This window comes from Chiloscyllium plagiosum, chromosome 11 (genome assembly GCF_004010195.1).
Source record: "Chiloscyllium plagiosum isolate BGI_BamShark_2017 chromosome 11, ASM401019v2, whole genome shotgun sequence".
Classification (NCBI taxonomy): Eukaryota; Metazoa; Chordata; class Chondrichthyes; order Orectolobiformes; family Hemiscylliidae; genus Chiloscyllium; species Chiloscyllium plagiosum.
Window position 1 is genome coordinate 91,659,307 of NC_057720.1, and position 7,498 is coordinate 91,666,804.

General features: G+C 45.0%; 1 gene segment (V, D, J or C); it reads left to right on the top strand.

Annotated features, from left to right (window-relative positions):
- The window catches only part of LOC122554661, a 170,746-nt gene that overhangs the window by 127,560 nt on the left and 35,688 nt on the right, over nt 1–7,498 (top strand).

A 7,498-nucleotide genomic window follows, 5' to 3' on the forward strand; every position in this document is an offset into this window, starting at 1 on the left:
TCCCTCCATCACCCAGGAACGTGGCCATCATCCCAGAGCAATCGCACTTTTAACCTGAGGGTCATCACAGCTGAGGCAGGGGGAGAGAAGGTGGCACCTTCATGGTGGTCATACCTGTCATTAATCCACTGCAACCTCTCTTGGGGCTGCAAGAATTCAACCTCCCTCACTCAGACAGCTCCCCTCCCTGGAAGGTAATATTGCTGCACCTAGTTTTGAGTTAATTAACCACTGAAATATGATTATGGGGACTCAGCATTGGTTGGGCAGGCAGCCACGATTGACCCTGGATCCAGAAAGTCCCCTTGTAAGTGGGCAACACATTAGGGAGTACAGTCTAGATTAGAGTAGTACTAGAAAAGCACAGCAGGTCAGGCAGCATCTGAGGCGCAGGAAAATCGACATTTCTGCATTAGGGAGCACAGTGCCCACTGCCTCTGAAATCCCTCACTTACCGAGACTACACTCTCAGTATTCACCTTTTTCAGCTGTCATCTCAACTTACTATAAATTCTGTGTCCAATAATCCTGCCCTCCAGCTACCTGATGAAGGAACAGCGCTCCATAAGCTTCTACTTCCAAATAAACCTGTTTGACTATAACCTGGTGTTGTGTGATTTTTAACTTTGGCCATCTGAATGAGCTGCCATCTCAGACTGAATCAGATGAACCGTTTTTCATTCATGATTTGAGAAGATTAAAGCCTAATCTTCAACCCCCAGCACAAAGCCCGTTCTCAATCCATCGCTCGGAGACACATACCTCAGAGAGACACCTCCAGACAGCACAGAGTAACACATACGCACTGAGAGAGATACCTACAGGCAGCACTAAGTAACACATGCACTTTGAGAAATAGGCAGCACTGAGTAACATGGTCACACTCCATGCTGCCTGCAGGTCTCTCCGAATGTGGGTGCGTTACTGAGCGCTGCCTGTAGGTGTCTCTCTGAATAACATTCCCACACTCAGAGAGACACCTACAGGCAGTATTAAGTTAAACGCTCACACTCATCGAGGCACTCAGCCAACACTGTCTGTGATTGGTCGAAGATTATTTCAGGGGCGAACCGACATGCAGCAGAGATTGCACAGTTCGATCCCATCAGTTGGGCATGGACCAACAAAGTGAAGAGGGAATACATCAGATTGTACTTATTGAGTCCTAACAATTTTCAGTTTCTGTTCTTTTTGGAATCTACATAAATTCCTGATTAAAGGGATCATTTGAAAATTATTGATGATTGAAATTGATTGACAGGCCAAGTAACTGTGATAATGACTTGCTGAAATTCAGCCAATCAACTGAGGTGGGGGGTGGAGGTCGTCTATTTCCAAAGCACACAGAGACAGAGACTGAATCTTCACCTTTATTCCCTTTTCCACATTCACATTGACAGAAAAAAGCAACTGCAATTAACAGCCCAGACAGAGGAAGCTGCTCAAATTCACAGCCACAATGGAGCTTGAGGAAAACACTTGGAGAGATTTTCTCAATAACATGAGAATCCTGTCCCTTAAATCAGTGATAAAACCTTAAATTGGAACTGGCAGCTGAGCAGGAAGGAGATCTGGTTTACTGAAGCAGAGACTTCTAAGGTTCACATTGGTTTGTACAGCTGACATCACAAGTCAATCCTGTCCCTACCAAACACTCCCAGGACAAGGACAGTGTGAGGTTTGACACAGTGTAAAGCTCTCTTGCCGCTATCCCAATGACCTGCTTTAACATCCAAACCTCAGAAGTTTCTCTGAGCAATCCTGAGAAGGAAGAGAGTTGAAATTCAGTGCTGACAATGACCTTTGTCCTGCCAGCTCAGCCCTGTTCTATTTAAAGTTGTGTCTCCTCTGTGGACTGTCTCAAAACTCTACACACATTCTGATCTCCTGATGCTCTTGCTGAGGGGAGAGGGGAGGGTCACGTGGGTGAGGGCACAGGAGAAGCGAGCGTTGGACTCCCAGTCAGACCCAGAGAGGGTCAGCAGGCTACTGACACTGTAGGTGCTGTCCGAAGCTCGCAGGTAGTTGCTGGTCTGAACCCCGTCCGAAATGACAGCACCGTTCAGCCCTGTTCTGTTTAAAGTTGTGTCTCCTCTGTGGACTGTCTCCAACACTCTGCACACATTCTGATCTCCTGATGCTCTTGCTGAGGGGAGAGGGGAGGGTCACGTGGGTGAGGGCACAGGAGAAGCGAGCGTTGGACTCCCAGTCAGACCCAGAGAGGGTCAGCAGGCTGCTGGCACTGTAGGTGCTGTCCGAAGCTCGCAGGTAGTTGCTGGTCTGAACCCCGTCCGAAATGACTGCACCGTCCTTCTTCCACTGCACCTCCAGCTCATCGGGATAGAAGTGATTGGCAAGGCACACCAGGGTGGCAGTGCCCTTGGCATTGACCTGCTCCGGGGAAGGGGGCAGCAGGGTCAGCTTGGGCTGAGAGTTCTCACGGCCTGAAAGACAAGAGAAACAATTTTAATTCCTGCCACTGGAAGGGAATTCAACCATAATCTGGCCATACAATATTTTTGAACATTTGTCGTCAATACAGAATAAACCCAACAAACGACCAGGCATTGTTCAAATTGCTTCTTGGGATGTGAGAGCCAGCATTTACCCATCCCTAATTGCTCCTGAGAAGGTGATGGTGAAGCAGCAGAGAGAGAAGAGACAGTTTTGGACCATTGTTTATAAAATGAGTGTGGGCAGCTGGAAGGGCTGTCAATGGGGGAGCATTTTCGTGATAGTGATCAGAACTCAGTAAGCTTGAGAGTAGAGATGAAAATGGAGAACTATGGAGCAAGTGTAAAAGTTTTCATTTTACTCAACTGTGTGGTGTTTTGGTAAAAGTGGATCGGAGCAAGCAGCATGATGGGAAATCAATGTCAAGACAATGGGAGTCCTCGAAAAATGAGACAGAGATCGTTCAGAATCTGTTCCCACAAAGAGTAAGAGCACCCAGATCTAGACTAAATGAACAAGAGGATTGGGAGTCATGTACTGACATGGATTGGGAACTGGTTGGCAGACAGGACAGAAAGAACGAGTCTTGTTCTGAATGGCAGGTAGTTACAACTTAGGGTGCCACAGCGGTCAGTCCTTGGTACTTAGTTATTCATAAAGTATAATAATAGAATCATTGAGTCAGAGAGACCCAAAAGGCCCATCAGCCCATTGTGTACATATTGGTCAAAAAACAACAACCTAATAATTCTCATTCATTTTACCAGCCTGAGGGAATTAGATGCAGTATGTGTTCAATAAAGAATTAGATATAGTTCTTCGGATTAAAGGGATCAAAGAATGTGGGGAGAAAGCAGGAACAGGGGACAGTGTTGGATGATCAGCCATGATCATATTGAATGGTGGAGCAGGCTTGAGGGGCCGAATCACCTACTGCTGCTGGTAGTTTGGATGTTTCTATCTGTTTCTCAGATAATGAAGGAATGTCTCTTGTCAATTTGAAGCTGGAAGTCAAATGTTTGTGGAGGTGGAAGATATGGCTATGGTGATTAATGCAGGTCAATAAGGTGGTAAGAAGACACATGTGATAAACTGTTTTTTTCCCCTTGATGGAATGAGGGCAATTGCTGGATTGGCAGCATTTATTGCCCATCCCTAATCACCCAGAGGGCAGTTTAGAGTCAACCGCATTGCTGTGGGTCTGGGGTCACATGATACGGATGGCAGTTTATTTTCCGAAAGGACATTAGGGAATCAGATGGCTTTTTCCTGACAATCAACGATAGTTTCATGATCGACATTAGAGTCTTAATTACAGATTTTTTTTTTGTTTGAATTTGAATGCCACCACCTGCTGGATTCTAACCCTGGTCCCCAGACATTATCTGGATCTCTGGATTAACAGGTCAGCAATAACACCATTAGACCATCACCTCCCTTATCTCATTTTTGGTTGACAGTGAAAGCAAGGAGTTTGTTTATTCTGGAACTGTATAAAACCCCAGTTAGAGTACAGTGAGAGAACTGTGTACGGTTCTGGTCACCACATCACAGGAAGGATGTGATTCCATTAGAGACGGGGACAGAGGAGGAGTTTGTTTGGAATGGGGACTTTGAGCTGTGAGGAATGATTGGTTTGGCTGGGAGTGTTTCCTTTGGAACACAGTTGGCTGAGGGGAGATTTGATGGTGGTGTGCAAAATGATGAGGGGCCTGGACAGAGTGGGTAGGAAGGACTGATTTCCACCAGCACAAAGAGCAATAACCATGGGGAGAGATTGAAATCAGTTAGCGGCAGGGTTAGAGTGGAGTTGAGGGTATTTGTTTTCACCTTTAGGCTGGGATGTGGGACTCACTGTCTGAAAGGGTGGGAGAGGCAGAAACCCTCATCACATTGAAAATACACTTGGGTATTCACTTCAAACAGCGAAACCTCCAGAGCTATGGAGCGAGAGCTGGAAAGTGGGATGGATCTTGATACCTCTTTAACAAACCTCCAATCAGCCACAGATCAGGAGAAATTTATTCGAGAACATTGGAGCAGACTCGGATCCACACACTTCGGGAAAGAGTCACATTGGGGTGTCTATGTAGAAGGTTCTAGATTACATTTCAAACCTTGCTGCACACTGCTGGGCTGAGGGTCAAGGGTGAAGCTGCAAAGAGTCTCAGTGTCCTTTGGGTCACTGCTCCTAATGACCTCATGCCCCCGGAAGGTGAGAGTGCACAGACAATGGGTGAGTGTCAGGATCAGGAGACTTCAACCTTAAAGAAAGACTTGCATTTGTGTAGCACCTGTCAACAACTCAGAATGTCCCAATGGCTCTTTCCAGCAGACTGTGCGCAGCGAGATCCCAAACACAGTATAATAAATAAAAAAATAGATTTTTAGTGATTTTGATTGGGGGATAAATGTTGATCAGGGACACGAGGGGGAACTGCCGCTCTTCATTCAACAGTGCCATGGAATGGCATCTTTCACAACTGAACGAGTCCCAGCTCATGCAAAAAAAAGAAGAATAGTTCACTGAAAGTGAAGTTGCAGGTAGGTAGGGGGGAGACAAAGTCATTTGGTTTGCTTTCTTTTATTGGTCAGTGCATTGAGTATTGCAGTTGGGAGCTGTTGCGGCTGTATAGGACATTGGTTAGGCCATTTTTGGAATACTGTGTGCAATTCTGGTCTCCCCGCTATAGGAAAAATGTTGTGAACCATAAAATGGTTCAGAAAAGATTTACGATGATGTTGCTAAGGTTGGAGGGTTTGAGCTATCGGGAGAGGCTGAATAGGCTGAGGCTGTTTTCCCTGGATCATTGCAGGTTGGTGGGTGACCGTATAGAGGTTTATAAAATCATGAGCGGCATAGATAGGGTGAATAGAGAAGATCTTTTCTCCAGAGTGGGGGAGTCCAGAAGTGGAGGGCATAGGTTGAAGGTGACAGGGGAAAGATTTAAAAGGGACCTAAGGGACAAAGTTTTCATTCAGAGGGTGTTAAATGTATGAAATGAGCTGCCAGAAGAAGTGGTGAAGGCTGGTACAATTACAACATTTAAAAGGCATGGATATGTAAATAGGAAGAGTTTAGAGGGATATGGATATCAATCCAGCCCTTAACATTTCAGGTTCTTCCAAAAAACATTGACAGACAGTTTTGTTTGACAAGCAGTCACTGTTGCAATGTCAGGAACGTGGCAGCCAGTTTCTACACAGCAAGATCCAAGTAGAAGCAATGAGATCAAAGAGTAATAATGATGTTGGATTAATGATAAATATTGGCCTGATTAGATTCCCTACAGTGTGGAAATAGCAGTTCAGCCTGACAAGTCCACACCAACTCTCCGAAGAGCAGCCCAATGAGGAACCTTCCCTACATTTACTCCTGACTATTTCACCTAACACTATAGGCAATTTGGAACGGCCAATTGACCTGACCTGCACATCTTTGGACAATAGGATTAAACCAGAGCACCCTGGGGGAAACCCACACAGACACAGAATGTGCAAACACCACACAGACAGTTTCCCAAGGCAGAAATTTAACCCGGGTCCTTGGTGCTGTGAGGTAGCAGTGCTAACCACTGAGCCACCATGCCTGAAGTCAACCCAAAGAGAAAGTAATTTTGTTCAGTTGGATGGAAAATGAGAAAACAGAAGGTGAAGGAGAAGGTACGATTGCTGGTTAGCGATGGGATAGATTGTTACCAGAAAATAAAAGATAGGGACGGAATTTTTGAATATCAAAGGAACTAAAGAAGTGCTGGGAAAATCAATAATGGAACAAACTTAAAGTGTTTGTAACTAAATGCACAAAGCATTCCGAATAAGGTAGACAAAGTGATGCCATAAATCAAGGTAAATTGAGTGTCCAAGGAATTTAAACTAGTTAAAGTGGAGGAGGGCTCAGGAGAGGTTATTCATGTTTCTAGAAGACATACTAGGACAGAGAGTACAGAAAGGAACAAGAGTTGAACATCAAGCACAGCAGATAAGAGGACAATGATAGGAATGAGAGCAGTCAATGCAAGACTGAGAGTGTTGTACTTTAATACACACAGTATACACAATGAGCTTGTAGTGCAGATTGAAACTGACAGGTACAATGTTGTGGGTATCACAGAGACATGGCTGTAAGGGGATCCGGGCTGGCAACTAAATATCCAAGAATACATATCCTATCAAAAGGACTGGCAGGTGGGCAGAGGGGCAAGAGTTGCCTTGTTAGTGTGAAATAAAATTCAATCAATAGCAAGAAGTGATATCCAGTCAGAAGGTGTAGAATCTGTGTGGGTAGAGTTGAGGAACCGCAATAAAGAATCTGATGCAGGTTATGTCCAGGTCTCCAAGCAGTAATCAGGATGTGGGGAATAAAATCACTCAGGAGACAGAAAAGGCATAAACTAAATGTCAGGGTAGACCTCAATGGATAGGTGGACTGGGTAGTGCGTCTAAAGAAAAGGATTTCAAGGAATGTCTACGAGATGGTTTTTGGAGCAGCTTGTGATTGAGCCATTATGGAACAGACAGGTTTGGATTCAGTGATGTGTAATGAGGCAAACTTGATTAGTGAGTTTAAGGTGAAAGTAGCCCTGTGGATAATGGACTATAATATGATGGAATTCCCTCTGTAGTTTGAGAGGGAGAAGCTACAATCAGATGGAACTGTATTTCAATTGACTAAAGGTAACTACAAAGACATGAGGAAGGATCTGGCCAGAGTTGATTGGAAGGGGAGCTGAGCAGATAAGATGGTGGGACAGCAAACAGCAGAGTTTCTGTGCTCATCTGCACTCCCAAGAATCCTACCATTAGCCCAGTACTTTGCATTCTGATTACTCCGTCCAAAGTGTATCACCTCACACTTGTCCACATTAAACTCCATTTGCCACCTCTCAGCCCAGCTCTGCATCCTATCTATGTTTCTCTGCAACCTACTACATCCTTCGTCACTATCCACAACGCCATCGACCTTAGTGTCGTCCGCAAATTTACTAACCCACCCTTCTAATCCCTCATCCAGGTCATTTATAAAATTGACGAACAGCAGTGG